The sequence below is a fragment of the Hemicordylus capensis genome, chromosome 1 (genome assembly GCF_027244095.1).
Source record: "Hemicordylus capensis ecotype Gifberg chromosome 1, rHemCap1.1.pri, whole genome shotgun sequence".
Taxonomy (NCBI): Eukaryota; Metazoa; Chordata; class Lepidosauria; order Squamata; family Cordylidae; genus Hemicordylus; species Hemicordylus capensis.
The window spans coordinates 184055040-184071764 of NC_069657.1; the positions used below are offsets into that span (position 1 = coordinate 184055040).

At 42.2% G+C, this 16725-nt stretch overlaps 1 pseudogene; it reads left to right on the plus strand.

Annotated features, from left to right (window-relative positions):
• LOC128330350 (coiled-coil-helix-coiled-coil-helix domain-containing protein 2-like) overlaps positions 1 to 15597 on the plus strand; it is a 42240-nt pseudogene extending 26643 nt beyond the window's left edge.
• Positions 15598 to 16725: the final 1128 nt, after the last annotated feature.

Below are 16725 nucleotides of genomic sequence, written 5' to 3' on the forward strand. Positions count from 1 at the left end.
CCCCTATTGACTTCGATTTGGGGCAGATAAACCCACGTGTTTACAGCTACAAAGTGGTGGGGAGTTCTTCACGATATGGCTGGGGAGTAGCAACTTGCCTTGAGGATACTGATCTCTGTTGCAAAGGTAACATTCAGCTTGGTGCTCACTAAAATAGCTCCATATCAGAGGTGACATAATTTAAACAATCTATGCATGATTAAAAGAGTGATAGATCAGATAGGTATCTTAAATTTCTCACCACTACTTCTATGAGGTTTTTGCAGTGTTTAGAACTGGCACCTGAGATTAATTGGTCTGTTATCTTGCATTCAAAGATTAAGTTACATTAATATTTCATTACTGCTTTTAAAACACATAGCATATAAAAAGCAAGCTATACTCTATAGAAATTAATATTAATAGAAATTAATAGAGTTATAGACTATAGAGAGTAATAGCTATTCTTAAAATACTAAAAATACTTAAAATACTAAAAAATTCTTAAAAGCAGAAGGACAAGAGAGTGATGGATGCTTCACCAGTATAGGTGGATATATAGATTTTAAGTAACTCTGACATTATCCCTAGTTCATTAAAAGCAGTTTTAATTAACTTTCTTTTAGCAATCTGTTTAAATCAATAGAATGGTATCAATTTGCACTTGCTAAGCATCTGTATTGTACAACACTAAGTCTATAGCTTTAAAATCCTCACTCAAAATAATCTGTTCTTTTGTGCTAGTGTGTCCGTGGCAGTAGTTCTGAACCAAACCAGCAATGGCCTCAGGCTGAGATTTAGCTTATCCATGACAGCTTGTGATTGCACCCCAGACCTCTATTTCAGGCATAAGGCACAGGAAGTCATTGTGACTGACAACCTCTGGTATGAAATATCTGGATTAGTTAGACTAGGTATGAATTAGGACCCTGACCTGTCCTTGCCTGGTTGAGATAGCAGAATGTTCTATCTGGCAGTTCACAGCAGTGACTCTTGAGCTCCAGACCTTTTTCTGGGTAAGGCCACCCATAGCCTTGTTTTGGCCTGGCCCTTACAACCTACATGTTGTTCCACACTTTTCAGTCATGTGCAAATGTGAAGGGACTATCCACAACCAGTATTGTGGTTAGCTCCTCCCTGTCTAAGTCTTAGGAGCACAGCCTTTCCGTTTCCTTCCCTGCCCTCTTCTTTCCTCCCCTCTGTGCATAAGCTATACATTTTATCTTTGTCTTAGAAAAAGCTCTGCTTTCAACTCTGGTCATTGGTTACTCCACAGTCATGGGTTCTTCAAAATGACATGCATTTCATCCCAACCTCCAGCCAAAACCAGCGCGCTGTTCTATGCAGCCAGGTGTAAGCAGGAGGCAGGGGGAAGGAGACACACTCTGTTTAGCCAGGCTGTGAAGGACTCCTTTGGGCTCCTCTAGGCTGCAGTGTGTTTGGGGGTGTGTGTGTGGCTGCTGTGTGTGTGACAATCATTTCTCCAAAACCACATGTGTTTTGTCCCAACCTCCAGCCAAAACCAGCACACTGCTTTGTGCAGCTGGGTGTAAGTGGGAGGCAGGGAAGGAGATGTGCTTGGTTTAGCTAGGCTGCAAAAGACTCCTCTCCTCTCCTCTAGACTGCAGTGTGGGTGGCTATGTCATTTGTGTACAATGTTTACACTCTTTTTACAAGGTTTTTCGTGTTCAACATCAGGAAGTTCTATGTTGTGGTTTGGGTAAGCTCTTCCCCATAGTAATCAGATTTCCCTTTTTAAAATGCCAGAAAATTCAGTAATCCAAAAACCTGTGGTTTAAGATGAGAGTTAAGATGCTTTGCATTTTCACTTGTGCTCTAAAAAGAATAGAAATTGCAAGTTAAGGTGCCCATCTTAACTTACACGCCATATAAGCAGTAAAGCCTTTGTACAGTCTGGTAGATGATGATGGCTTTAGAAATGAGGCTACATGCACACTTTGCCTTTGTCCTTTCAGTTGGTTGGGCACTGGACATCCAGGCAGACATTTAATAGATGCATTTTCCATCATCATTTCCTAGAACTGACTCTGAAGAATTTCTGCCGGATGCATCTCTGATCAAGGCAGATTGTGGGTACATGGAGCCTCATTTCTAAAGCCATCGCCATATACTAAACAGTACAAAGTCTTTACAGCTTATATGGTGCAGATGTTAAGATGGGCATCTTAACTTGCAATTTCCATTCTTTTTAGAGCATGAGTGAAAATGTAAAGCATCTTAACGCTCATCTTAAACCAAAGGTTTTAGGATTACTGAATCCAATATTGTTTCAATGGAAATGTTGATATTTGAGTATATTTTTCTTCCTTAATTTTGAATACTGTCATGAAATACTGGAATTTTCAATGGAAATTCTGAAGATGCATATTCATAGGGACACAATATTAAAATGTTCTTTGAATTAAATAATTTCCCTTCTGGATTTATCCTGGAGCTGTACCAGTGTGATATATAAGGCATAGTGGTATTTCAGTTCCCAGGAGGCACTCTGTGTAGGAGGAAGCCAGCTCTTTCTCTTTTTAGGTCAACAAACATGGACATCTTCCAAACAGAAAATATAACTGAGAGTGACAGTTTTCCTAATAAACTTCATGTTTGTCCAAAGAGTGTTGGACAAACACTCCAACATGCAAGCAGGTGGGACATTTTTTGTTGCACATTTTTCAGCCAAGTCAATATGTTAAGAATCCTTCAGCAACCATCTAATATTCTGCTTGATTTTACCCACCACTTAAGTTAAAGGATAATAGTCCATTTACCTATGATGTCTCTCTGGGGTGCTCTGAGGTTTAATTTAAAGATGAAGTCGATTGCAATCACAATGTGCAAATATATTGCATGAGTTAGATTTCCATGTTGGTGCAGGTTGTGGATTCTCTTTTATCATCACAGGTATGCTCCTTTGTTTCTTAATACCAATAGATCTTTGTATCCCTGCCTTCAGAAAAGACATCTTCAAACAACATATTACATTTTAAAAAGATTTTATCATGTGCTAGTGTATATATATTTTTATGAAGTTGGCCATTAGAGAATCATTATATAATCTTACTTAGGCAGTATGGTCTGCTAGTGCATTACTGTTCACCTAAGCATCTGTTGCAGCAAGAATATATGTTTCATTTTTGCAATTTCCTTCTTCATTCAGCTCTTAAGAATAATTCAAGGAGAAAACTGACTTCATTGTATCAGAACTTTTGAGTGAAGCTTAGTCTTCATAGTGTTCATTGCACAATGGTACCATAAGCTATGAAACCTGATTTTGTCAGCAATACAATAAATCCAGTTTTGTGTTTAGCGGACAAGGTTGATGTTGTTCTCCTCTTGAGCTTGTGAAAATGTAATTGTAAGCAAGATCTTTCAAGTCTACTGGGTACTCAAAGCTGTTAAGAGAATAAAATGCAAAGGTTGTATAAGATGTGTGTATTTCAAGTATATTGCTATAATGATGTCAATACTTGTAGAACTGCACAATGGCTTAGGCCAAAGAAGGCAGGAGGAAGATGGTGAAGCAGATTCCTAGTACTAGTCCAAGTCTTCTAGCCCAGTGCTTGTGCTCTTGCTCAGCTTTATAAAGATAGAACACATAGATGAGGAGGAGGAGGCCGGCAAAACAATATGACTTGCATATTCCATAGATCCTGTTGCTTTACAGTGCAGAGCATTGAGCATATGGGGAGAAAGAGCCCTCTGGCAAGCCTGGAAGTTGCAGCTCCCTTCTCCTTTGGACCAGAGTTGTGGCCAGGAGCACAGTGATGAGGTAAAAGAGAAGAAGGGGCTGTCTCATTGATTGATGTTCTACCCCTCTCTATGTTGGGAATTCTCTCTGGTAGAGAAACCTCCCCCCCCCCCCAATTATAGCAGAGTGCACAGAGACACAACACAGCGGATTTAGTTAGGCATGCGTGTATGCTGAGAGTAAAGTAACTTGGAGCCAGTTCATAGATTCAAATCAGTATATAAGGCATTTATTAGAGAACTCCATTCTAGATAGGAAAGTGAGGAGTTAGGATCTCTAATCTATCTATCTAGCTGGATGCAGATGGATTCTGCATCTTCTCTGCACACATGGTGCAGGGAGAGGAGCTTGCTTGGAATTTGCAAGGTAGGAGGAACAGGAAGAGAAGAGAGAGGAAGTGTCCCTGAGATTAGCAATCTACATTCCAAAGGGATAGTGTCAGAGCAGTAGAGAAGGGATGACCAATGTCTTGACCCTCTAGCCCTCTGACTCACTAGTCTGTCCTCCACTGTCTTTGAGACAAGAGACAGCGCAAAGTCCTTAACTTCCAACACTCTAAACATCTGTTAAAGAGAGAGAGAGAGAGAGTAATAATAGCCCTTTTACTTACAGAGTAATATAATAAAACTAATAGCCCTTTTACTTACTTACTTACTTACTTACTTACTTACTTACTTACTTACAAGGGAAACATGTAGGTAAGGTTCTGCCCAACTGCTACTGATCTGGGAGTAGGTAGGCAGACTGGGGGATGCTAATGTATTAAATTACAAGTAAAAATGAACTAGCTGAACCCGCACAGAGCATCTGTGCACTCTTTGGGGCTGGCGGTTCCCCTCCCCCCACCTTCTGCACCAGTCTCTCCTGCTCTCCCTCCCACCTTCTGCCCCAGTGTCTGCCAGTCTCTCCTGCCCTCCCTCCTGCCCCAGTCTTCTCAGCTTTTTGTCCCCAGCTGCCAGCGGCGCTTTCCTTCCTGGCCAGGAGCAGCTCCGCCACCTGCCTAGCTGGGCTGTTCTCGGCAGCATGGCTCTACTGCCACCCACCGCCTCCTCTTCTGGTGGCCAATCCACCTCCCCGGCCCTTTGAGCAGCATACTCATAGTAAAAATATATATATATATATCATCTGTTTACAATTCCTCCGCACCACACACACACAACACCATGTCTTCTGTGATATTTTGTTTCAAAGGCTAAATGCTTTAAATCATTTTTTATGTGTTTGGTGATCAAGATAGAGAAAAATGAAGCTACAGGTCTGAATTGAGAGCAGAGAATGGAGGAGTGACCTCATCTGTAGCTAGGCACACTAGAAAGGAGTGAAGTTTGGAGCAAGAGTACTAACAGTACTCTTAGTTTCTCAGCAAAAGGAGCAGTTTCTGTTCGGGCTGTCTCCTCTTCCATTTACAATTGGTCACCAGGCACAGTTAACAATTTCCTATCTACTCCACTGTGTAACCCATTTCACCCAAAGTGTACTTTTAAGCAGGGGCATAGCAAGGTTGGAGTGGGCCCAGAGACAAGATTTTAAAATGGGCCCCTCGCTGATACACACACAAACACACTTCACAATATATGGTGCACTCACACCCCCATTATGAATATGGTGAATATCTAGTTCACAGGGGCGGATCCAGCGGGAAATTACAGGGGGTGCAACAAGAATCCCCCCATTAGAAGATTCCACCACCATATAAATATTGGGGCTTGGATTTTCTCCCTCTTGCAAATGCACTATGCCTGAGGGTGTCAAACTAAAATTTGGTGGTGGGCCAGATTAGATTCTGATGTACTTCTAGTGAGTCACACATAGCCTTGCACCCACCTCACACCACCTATCTTCCTCCTCCTATCAGCTCTTTCTCTCATTCCTCCCCCCCCCGCTTAAATTAGCGGAATTCACTACTTTTTACACCAGGCCTGCACAACATACGGCCCGCGGGCCGCATGCGGCCCGCGAGGCCTTTTTTCTTGGCCCCTGCCCTGCAAAAGCAGGGAGAACTCCCCTGCCGTGCCCTTCCCCTTTGCCGGTCTGGCATGCGCAGAGCGGCGCGTGGCTGCCCTCTCGCCTCGTGTGTGAGACCTAGAGGCTTAAAAGAAAACAATTTTTTTCCCCATCCCTCAATCTGCATGCCAGAAAAACGCCACCTGCTGAATGGATGCCTGTCAAGCAGCAGTTGATGATAAAGGCAGGATGGGGACAATCAAGCCCTTCCCTGCTCTGCCTTTTCGCTCTCACAATTGGAGCGCAAAACCAAACGAACAGAAAAGCCAACGATAATAAAATTCGATTGTATCTTTGTCCTCGAACTTATCAACTTTTGCCAGCACCGTCGCTGTCTATTGTCGTCCCAGGAAGAAAAGGCTTTTTAGTGCACTGTTTTCATATATCAGTATGCAGAGGATTATAAAACGCTGCCTAGAGGCAAAAATTATGATGTAAGGGTGGCCAAAACCATTGGCTTTAGAAATGAGGCTATGAGGTGGTGGTAAGAGCTGTAGTCCAACAACTGGAGCCTCGAGTTGGGGCACCCCTGCCATAAACAGGCGAGAGCGGCCATCTCCTGAGCTGAAACTACAATTCCCATTATGCTCAACCCACCTCCTCTCTTGTCCAATAGCAAAGGAGAATCCCAGAGCCACCTCCCCCTTCCGCCCTCTGTCCTATCTCGCTCCAGTGACGTGAGCCACGCACGGGCTGAGCATATCAGGCAGGCAGCAGTTAGTCGCCAGCGCGAAAGCGGTGGAAGCTTTGAACAAAACAGTGCAGAGCGGACGGGGTGATGGTGGTGAGTCTTGCAGGGTGGAAGTCGTGGTGGGTGTGCCCATGGGGAGGGGTGTGTGTGACCCCAAATTTCCAAGAATCACCGGCAGGAATCTCTAGCAGCTCGGAGGACCTTGCAGCTAGGAGGACAGGTGCCTCAAATGAAGTCTTTGCTAACAGTATTCCCCTCTCCCCACCGTCTCATCCTGAGGACTAGAAACTCTTATTTGCAGAAAATTTTTAAAAAAGAAAACTTGGGGTTTTCCTGGTAATTGCTTCACAGCATATTTATGGGATTCCGCCCACCCGCCCGCCTGCCTGCCTCAGCGCGAATTCTCTATAATGAGAGAAATAGAGAATTCTCTATAAAGCTCATTAGTAGAATCTTCTTTAGATTTATATTCGTTGTCTTGAGACAGATTAAAATAATTAGCTATTCATATAAATGAAATTAATAATAATTTTGAAATAATAATTCTTCACATAATAATTAGGAGACCATCATGCATCTGAAGAAGTAGGCTCTGGCTCATGAAAAATTGAATACACAACTTATTTGTTAGACTTTAAGACTAAGACATGTCTCTTTGTTATTTTTTATCTTTCATTCTAGTATCAAACTAGTTTAGTTATTAATATTTCTTAAATCTGACCTACCTTTAAATTTATTTATTTATTATTATTTATCTATTATTGAAACTTTTATACCGCCCTTCCAAAAGGCTCAGGGCGGTTTACATTAAAACTGATTGATATTAAGTGTTACTCTAATAATCAGCACCCTAAGAATTGACCTCGGCCCCCATGAACCAAGTCACGGGTGGTTTCGGCCCACCAGGTCATTTGAGTTGTGCAGGCCTGTTTTACACTAAAATACACTCAGGGAAAGGTTGATTTTTTTATTTTTAGAAGAAACTTGGAAGATACCTGCTAATACCAACTTTTTACATGGAAAATCCCATCACTCTTCCTCTCTCCCTTACAAAGGTGTTGCTAGGTGCTTAAATGATCCAGGGGGTGCAACACGGGTGGGTGGGGAGTCATGTGACATGCCTCGGGGGGGGGCTTGAGGCAGTGAGGCCCAGAGACAACTTTCTGGTGGGTTTCGGCCCACCAGGTCATTTGTGGGCCACCACCAAACCCTGGTGGGTTTCGGCCCACCACCAAACCCACCACCAAACCCTGGTGGGTTTCGGCCCACCAGGTCATTTGAGTTGTGCAGGCCTGTTTTACACTAAAATACACTCAGGGAAAGGTTGATTTTTTTATTTTTAGAAGAAACTTGGAAGATACCTGCTAATACCAACTTTTTACATGGAAAATCCCATCACTCTTCCTCTCTCCCTTACAAAGGTGTTGCTAGGTGCTTAAATGATCCAGGGGGTGCAACACGGGTGGGTGGGGAGTCATGTGACATGCCTCGGGGGGGGGCTTGAGGCAGTGAGGCCCAGAGACAACTGTCTCCCCTTGCCTAATGGTAGTTACGCCCCTGCTTTTAAGCTGTGATTTACTACTTCAACACCTTTGGAGTTTCTCCCCCAAGAATGACTTTAACACCTATTGTCCTCTTCCCACCCAGAATCACTTTAACACCAGTTGTTTAAGATGCAACTCAGTAGAGTACGTGACTGATGGGCCTTCTATGATGTTTTGCTTTAGAGTAAAAATAACAACAGGATGTATTCGATCATCTGCATTTGTTTGTATGTTAGGCGGAGGTCATTAATTGTATTGGCTAAAAATCTCTGCATTTGATGGTTTGGGCTAAAAGCCTCTGAATTTCAAAGGAATGTTGATTTGTTCCAGTAACTTTGTTAGTAGGCAAAGAATGGAGAGATGAACTAAAAAATTGCTAAGCAGATTATGCGCAGTTTTGAACTGGCACCAAAGAGACTTGCTTAGAGCCCAGAGTTTCAAAGCTGTTCTGAGCTGATGTCCTGTGAGTGGCAGCCCTTTAAGGGAGGAGTCAAAGAAACAAGACAAGGTTTATCTGAAAGGCAGGTTAGAACATAACACTGAACTACAGTTAAGGTTAATCTAAGTTGACAAGCAGTTAAAGAAACAAACCAAGGCTTATCCAGGTTTGGATATAACGCTGAACTACAGTTATGATTAACCTAGGTCAATGAGTCTTCAAATGTTGGGTACAGATTTCAGTTAAAGGGCCCCCCAAAAAACTGCAGCTAGTGAGGTGGAGTGGGTTTGGATTATTAAACCTACCATTGTTTACAAAATAATTCATGGTTCTGCATTATTTACATCTGAACCCAACCATTATTTATTTCAACTGTCTCTAACTCAGGCATCAGTATTAAGAGAGACTTGATGTACTTTGTACTAAAACCGGATCTACAGTTATTCTGATACTTTGATTGAGAAGAAGAGAAAGTCCCATTTAATCAGCTCTGGTTTCAAAAGAACCCTTAGCCATTACAATTTTTTACATATTTTATTACCCAAATACAGGTGAAGTGATGATCTGGAGGAATTTTATTTAAATAAAGTTGTAGATTTCCCCTCAGGGCCTGGCCACAACCTCAGCGGAGTCACTTTGCTTCAGAAGATAGGGTTCTCCCAGGCCATTTATTCTAATGACCCCCAAGAACATAATCAGACCTCACTGTTCCCATTGTTATAAATATACAAACAGTTTATTAAGGACTCACCGGAAAGGATGCAGCAGAAACAAAGCAATTGTTTATTTAAATCAGCGGAAGGTTTCAGGAGAGCATGCAGGCTTGCTTCAAAGAACTGGAAACCCATTTTTTCATTTACCTTACTGTTCTTGCACCCTTCTCCCTTATTCCACCACATCATAGCTTGTCCCTCACTTGTTGACAAGTATCTTGATTGGTTAAACCCCAGTTCCCCAATTTTGTATACCCTTCATTAGTTATTCCTTCCTGTTCATGTGCTGTCTGATACATGCTGCTTTCCTCTACATCAGCTATGTGTCACCTGCGGTTTCTTGTTTTTCTGTGTCCATGGGAAAATCCCCCCTCATCACCTCTGTGTTGTCAGGCCTAATATTTCCTGAGCAATTGCTACCTGTCAACCAGTATTACCACATCTTGAGCTAGGAAATGCCTGTCAGCAACACTGACAGTAAGAGATCAGAGTTAGGCCTATATTCTCTTCTGCTGCCGGAAAATTTGGCTAAGCCAAGCTAGTTTTGGGCAGTATAGAAATATGTTAAGTGAATGAATGAATGAATGAATGAATGCAATCTTATCAATACTTAATACTATTGCAGAAATTTGCCCCTTATCACAAAGTTCTACAGACTGACCAATGCACAAGATGTGCAAATCTGAGAGTATCTCAAACTGTCTTCTTTTAGGTCTAGTACTCTTTAGTCCAAAGAAAAAGGTTTCATTTTTTCCTCAGTACTGAAAGTCAGATTGGCCAGTATTGATTCTGCTGAAAAGAACTGGAAGAAGAATGTTGTATTGAGAAAAAATTAACTGAATTCATTTTCCATTTTTGAACCTAACATCATGTCTGTCTATCTGTCTGTCTGTCTTGTGTGTAGGTGCGAGTGAAATTATTAGGATAATCTTTATGGTAATTCTGGTTTTGATTAATTCCATACTGGCAGTTGCAAATGGTTTCTTTGGAGACAATGCTGTTGACTTTCTAAAAATCCATCATGACAATCTCTCTCACACACACACGCACACGCACGCACACGCACGTTCTTTCTTAATAAGTGTAATGGCATCTTCCAATGTTCTTCAATCAACATCAAATAGCTCAATTTATTGAAACTGTAATTCATTCTTCATGAAGAAAAGCAAGGGTTCATTAAAGCCAAACATCACTGTTATATATATATTAACAAATCTGTCTAAAAGGGAGCACATAAAGAACTTATTTTCAAAGGTGAAAGGAACAAGCATGTTGCTCAACAGCCGAATTTCCGGAGATGAACAGAACAAGTGCACTTGTGTTCTCTCTATTTGAGTGAACTCTCTCATCACTGTTCAATCATTCATCAAATATATAATTTTAACTGAAATAAAGGAGGTAGGAGTGTGTGTGTGTGTGTGTGTGGCCAGGGGCATAGCAAGGTTGGAGTGGGCCTAGAGACAAGATTTTAAAATGCCCCCACTCACTGAAGCTCAGCTCATGAAGTAAAGAAATCTTAAATGAAGCTGAATAGTGGTAACAAAAAGCATAGTTATACATATACATATACATATACATATACACACACACACACACCTATGTGCCACAATAGAACATCATCCTAAATTATTTTTGAAAAGGTTTTGTAAATTGTGGACAATGCAAGTCATTTAATGGTACTAGGGAAAGACATGCTGTTCTGGTAGCTCCAGGTCTTAACACTCACATCAGTTTCGGAGAATGAATACAACTGAAGGAAGCCCGGGTGGGTGCGCGGCTGAGGTACAGTCATATGACTTACCTTGGGCCCCCCCAAGGCAGTGGGCCCCCAGACAACTGTCTCCCCCTGCTCTATTATAGTTTCGCCCCTGTGTATGGCTGTCATATGGAAAAGAGGACAAGTTTCCTGATGCACAGAAGATAGAATTTCAGCAGGTGCAGCTTTTCTTTCCCCTGCATAACAAGCTGCACCTGCTGAAATTCCCTCTTCTAAGTATTTCTTAGAGGTAAAGGAGACCTGTCCTCTTTTCCGTATGGTAGCCCTATGTCTGTTTGTAACATGTGCATTTGACAACATGGCCTGATTTATAGCCCAATCCTACACATTCTTACTCAGAAATAAGTATAATTGAATTCAGTAGGACTTACTGCCATCTAGTAAGTGTGTATAAGATTGCAGCATTCATGTGGCAAAACAGGAAATATAGCAGAGAATGCCTCCTTTGGGTTGTATGTTCTTAGGAACATGTGGAGGTAGTTCTGTGAGACCCTAGGTGACCTAGGTCACATGCATCCATATCTGCATAGAATTGCTGGGATTCCCAGGATTTTTGAGTCCATAAGTAATGCCACTATTGTAAACAGGAATTGTTACAGTCTCATGTGGCCTGGATGCTTCTGATTCATGTAGACTATCTCCATGCAGCTGCACATATGCATCGGGATCAGGCCTAGCTAGGCAGGTACCACTGAGTGAGAAACAGACTATAGCAGGTATGTGGGCTCACTCCAATCTGAAAAGACATTCAAGAGGAGAGGGTGTCAAGTATTATATTGGATCAAGCCCAAGGCCTTTCTTGTGTTCTTAGAGAATGAGGTCATTCTCACGACTGGGTGGGTAGGGGTGGCGGGCGGGCAGCGGGGAAGACTGCAGAAGCTCACCTTCCCCACAGTTGATCTCCAAGAACCATCTGGGCACATGGGCCATGCACCCAGATGGTCTGCTGCTGCCCCAGGGAAAGCAGGGGCTGGCATGCATTGTTCCGGCCGCCAGAAATCCCACAATGCACGACATGAGTCTGCGGGAGCCAATTGCCTCTCAGCGGTTCTTACAGGCAGCCAAGCCTGGGCTTGGCTTCCTTAGCACGGTCTTGGCTGCTTGTGGGAACAGGCTCAAAATCTTATAAGATATTTGAGAAAGAAAGATATCTCTTATCTCTATGTGTGACTCGTGCAGTAGCTCTCTGTCAAGGTCTCTCCCTGATGCCCCTCTTAATTCCAGGGAGGTGATTTATTTTTTCCCTTTGTTCTATGACAATTTAGTCTTCTGAGAATTTATTCAGCTTTGTTTTGTTTTTACTTCCCCTTGCTGCCACCATATAAATTCTTGTTAGCCTGCTCTCGGTACTCAACACCTTTGGCTGCATAGCATCGCGAGTGCAGGATAGGTGTATGTTCAGGATATAAATGAAACAAAACTTGAGGTATAAAATGAAAACAAGAATGAGTTTATTATTTACTGATTAGAATAAAGGTCTCTGCAAGGCAGGGCACACAAGCTTCTCTACCAAGTTACTAGGTACATCCCCTGTGCTAGGTACATCCCCTGTTCTGAGTGTTTCTTTTCATCTGGATAAAATGTAACATACAGCGGGGTGAGATAACTGGGTCAGAGGTAATTAAAACTGGGTTTGTAAACTTAGTGAATTCTTCTAGACCTTCTTGTCTGTTACTAGGAGCTGCCCAGTACACTGCTGGTTCTCCAGCCTCCACCCATTCACCCTTCAGGTTCTACACACACACACCCCTGAACAATCTTTCCTATTCAGAACACACCAACCAATCTCTCAACCCTCCACCCAAAACTCTTCCTACTCCCACACTACTAACTCTTCTCTCTCAACTGCCTTTATTTTAAATCTCTCCCCCCTGAACCTTCCGTGTCTGGTTACTAGGGCAACCCACAAACACTCACACACTCCCTCACCAGCTCTTATCTACGTCCCATCACACCTTCCTTGTCCCACCCTCTCCTCTAATCAACAGGATTTTGGGCCAGGCCCTGCAGTAATGTGTGAGGTGAAGAGGGTACATAATGAGATCCCGAATACTGCAAAGCTTCACAGATGAATCTCAAGCGTTGAAATTCATCTATGAATCTTACTTTACCCAGAAATAAATGTAAGCCCTAGTATGGATATCATATCTGTCAGATATGACATACTCATTCTAGCCAACATTTTTCAACAGCTGCAATGCATTCTACACCCTCAGAAACATCTTCTGAATCTTCAGTAGGAGCCCTTGTCATTTGTATTATGGTACCATCAGGCATGGAAACTGCTACAAGGTCAAAATCAGATCGCAAGAGCTACAGTTTTAATATTAATTAAATACACATGGAGTTGGATCCTAGCAACTGTATGTAGTTTTGCTCATGAAACAGGGCTGTCCCTCCCCACTGCAGATTCTTGTGCTCTTCTCCTAGTTGGAGGAGAACTCTCTGAGAGATACATGACTGGCCCAGAGTCACCTAGTGGGTTTCATGGCTGAATGGGGATTCGAATTTGGGTCTTCGCGTCCTAGTCCAACACTAACCACGACACTATGCTAGCTCTATTTGTTTTCATGATTTTAAATCTTGATTATCTTGAAGTCTTAGAGCCACATGGCACCATCCAACTAAAAACCTGCTTTAAGACCGGACACTTAAAACATTCCCAAGGCCATTGCTGTATCCTTGCCCTGCTGTTACCTCTGTTTTAAGATGCTGCTGTGTATTAGCACTCAGAACAATTTGTTAATATGCATTTATGCTGTATGTCTATTATCTGGAACGTGATTTCTGAACCTAAATGGAAAATGGGCAATGTAAGAGCCCATATTCAGATAGTGGATTCTATATAATCTGTTGCAAATTAGGAAAGTTGTGGATGTTGTCAGTGTGTTACCAAAAGCTTCTCTCTTCTCTAATCCCTCTCTGTCCTCTTGCTCTGTTTTATCTCGTTTTAACAGTTTATTTCCTTCCCATTGCCACTGTGATTTCTTAGTAGTCACTATTAAATACAAGTGGAAATATTCATGCAGACAGCTTTTGAGATCTGAAGCTATAGCCAATAGAATATTTTTTTCTCTCCTATGTGAACAATTCTCTTCTCATTTAACAAAATGTTCATATTTGATAATTTCATCTTTGTCAATGTCATAGTTCTGATTGATAATTTCATCTCTGTCAATATCATAGTTCTGATTATGAGATTGCTAATCCGTTCAAAGCATATCAACAACAGAATCCAGAAAACCGCAGCAAGCCACTGCCTAAGCAGGGTATGCTAAATGATCTTTCTGAAACAGCACTGCTGCAGTAATTATCACAACAGTGCAGGGCAGCTGATGCATTTCTAAGAATCCTCCTTATGGAAACCACTTCACTGGCTTTCGTCTTGAACAAACAGTCTTCAATGGGAATTAGGTTTGATTGGACTCCTTTAAAAAAAAAAAGTAAACTTTTTCTCCCAGGAATTATTATCAATCACAAAGCTATCTTACCAATTATTTTACCTATCAGTCTCTAGCCACTGCCTGAACACAAATGAAATAAAGAAGGGTGTCTTGATGCAATTTAGAGGAGAAAGAAATATGCAAGTGTTCATGATCCATTTCCAAAAAGCTTCATCACATTTAGGTATGTGTGAAAACCCCCAGAAGAAATTCCATCTTGAAATCCATTTTACTGGCTCAGTAACAGATTCCAAGAGAGTTCTGCCTGCCTTTTATAACTTTCAGAGCAGTCAGGAACATAATCGGAAGGCAAACGGTGCAGCAACCTTGCTGAAGTTCTGAGTCTGGTCAGTGCTTGTTCGCACATAAAACTGCATCATAGAATAAATATGGAGTAAACGCATAAACCCTTTTTTGTTCTTTTCTACTATACTTGAGTAGGTATTGTTGATTATTTAACATCTCTTCAGCCAAGCCTTTTAGCTATTTAGCAGTTCCTATGGTTTAATTATTTTAATTTGCTCTTTTATATGTTTTAACTGTTTTAAAATTTGTTGGTTTATTTTATTGTTGTAAACTGCCTAGAGACTTTGGTAGTTGGTGGTATAAAAATATGTCAAATAAATAAATAAATTTTAGACTTTCCCCCTAAAATTGTTAGGCTTTTTCTCCTGCCTGAAGAAAAATGCCTGAGAGCAAAGAGTGAGGTGAAGAGCAGGCGGTGTTTGTACAAGAAGATGAAGAAGCGGCTTGTGGGTCACCATCATTGCCCTGCTGAGAAGGAGACAGAGCCAAATGTCCCAGATGTCACTGCCCACCAGCCATGTACCCCCAATGCGGGCTGCACCCCTGCCACCAACTGCCCATGCACCCGTCCCAGCACCTGCCCTGACTTTGGCAGTGATTTCTCCTTCCCCAGACAGCCTGGTCTGATGGTCCAGATGGCCACCACCGCTGCTGGTGTGGCTGTGGGCTCCGCTGTGGGCCATACTTTAGGCCATGCCATGAAAAGAGGATTTGGGGATGGAAGTTCTGAAGTGGCAAGGCATGACATAACATATCAGGAGTCCTAAGCTGCCCAGCCTGCCATGCATCAGTCACAATATACACCTTGCCAGTACAAAATGAAGCAATTCCTAGTGTGTGTCCAGAACCAGACCGACCTGAAACTGTGCAAAGGCTTCAGCAAGGTGCTGAAGTAGAGCCGGTTTGCAAATGGTTTAGCTGAACTGTGCTCCACAGGATGAAGCTCATCCCCATTGCTGAAAGATAATTCACTAGGAAAAGTTATCTTTAAAGTCTAAATAGTATTTATTAGATCATTTATGTCCACCTGTCCATCCCACAAGAAAGCACAGAGATATTGCTAAAACAGAAAAGATTGTGTCCGTGTAGTTCGGCATCTGTTGTTGGAGGTGGGATGGGCATGTGACTTGAAGACTGTACTGCCTGTGCTGTCCATCCCCTCTTTTATGCCTGTTGGCCATGAACTGATGTGATTTCAAAATAAAAGTTGAGTGCTCTTTTGTTGTTGCTGTTTTTGCTGGGGGAAGCAAGTGTTAGATATTATTAAAAAATGTTTTTTTTTATTTATTTGGCATATTTATATATCACCCCAAACTCATATCTCTGGGTGATTTACAATAAAATAACATAAAGTAAAACCAGAATTAAAACATTAAAACAATTTAAAACAATAACAGATTCTATAAAACTAATCAAAAGCCTGGATGAAAAAAATGTGTCTTCACATCCCCTTTAAAAGTTGTCAGAGAGGGGGAGACTCTTGTTTCTGCAGGGAGTGCATTCTAAGGCCTTGGGTCATAGGGTAAGGATCTTATGGGATTTGTGGGAAAGGATAAAAATTCCCCAAAGTTATCCGCTTGCCCATTTTTTAAATGGGTTGGATGGTAGGTAGCAACCATCATGCCCTACCACACAATCCAGTTTGGTGTCCCTAGGAGCTACCCATGGAGGACAATGGGGTGTTTTGAGTTTCCCCATTGTTCCTTATGGCTGGAACAAACTACACTCTCAGAGTGCACATGACAAGTTTTACATTGCAATTTGCAATGCATTTTGAACCCCTGCCCTGAAAAAGAAAAACACTGCAGAGGCACACAATGAAAGGGAATCTGTCCCTCCCAACACAAGCATGACCTGTCCCCTTAGCAAAGCAGGGTCCGCCCTGGTGGCATATGAATGGGAGACGTGATGTGTGAACACTGTAAGATATTCCCCTCAGGGGATGGAGCTGCCGCTCTGGGAAGAGCAGAAGGTTCCAAGTTCCCTCCCTGGCATCTCCAAGATAGGGCTGAGAGAGATTCATGCCTGCAACCTTGGAGAAGCCGCTGCTAGTCTGTTAAGACAATATG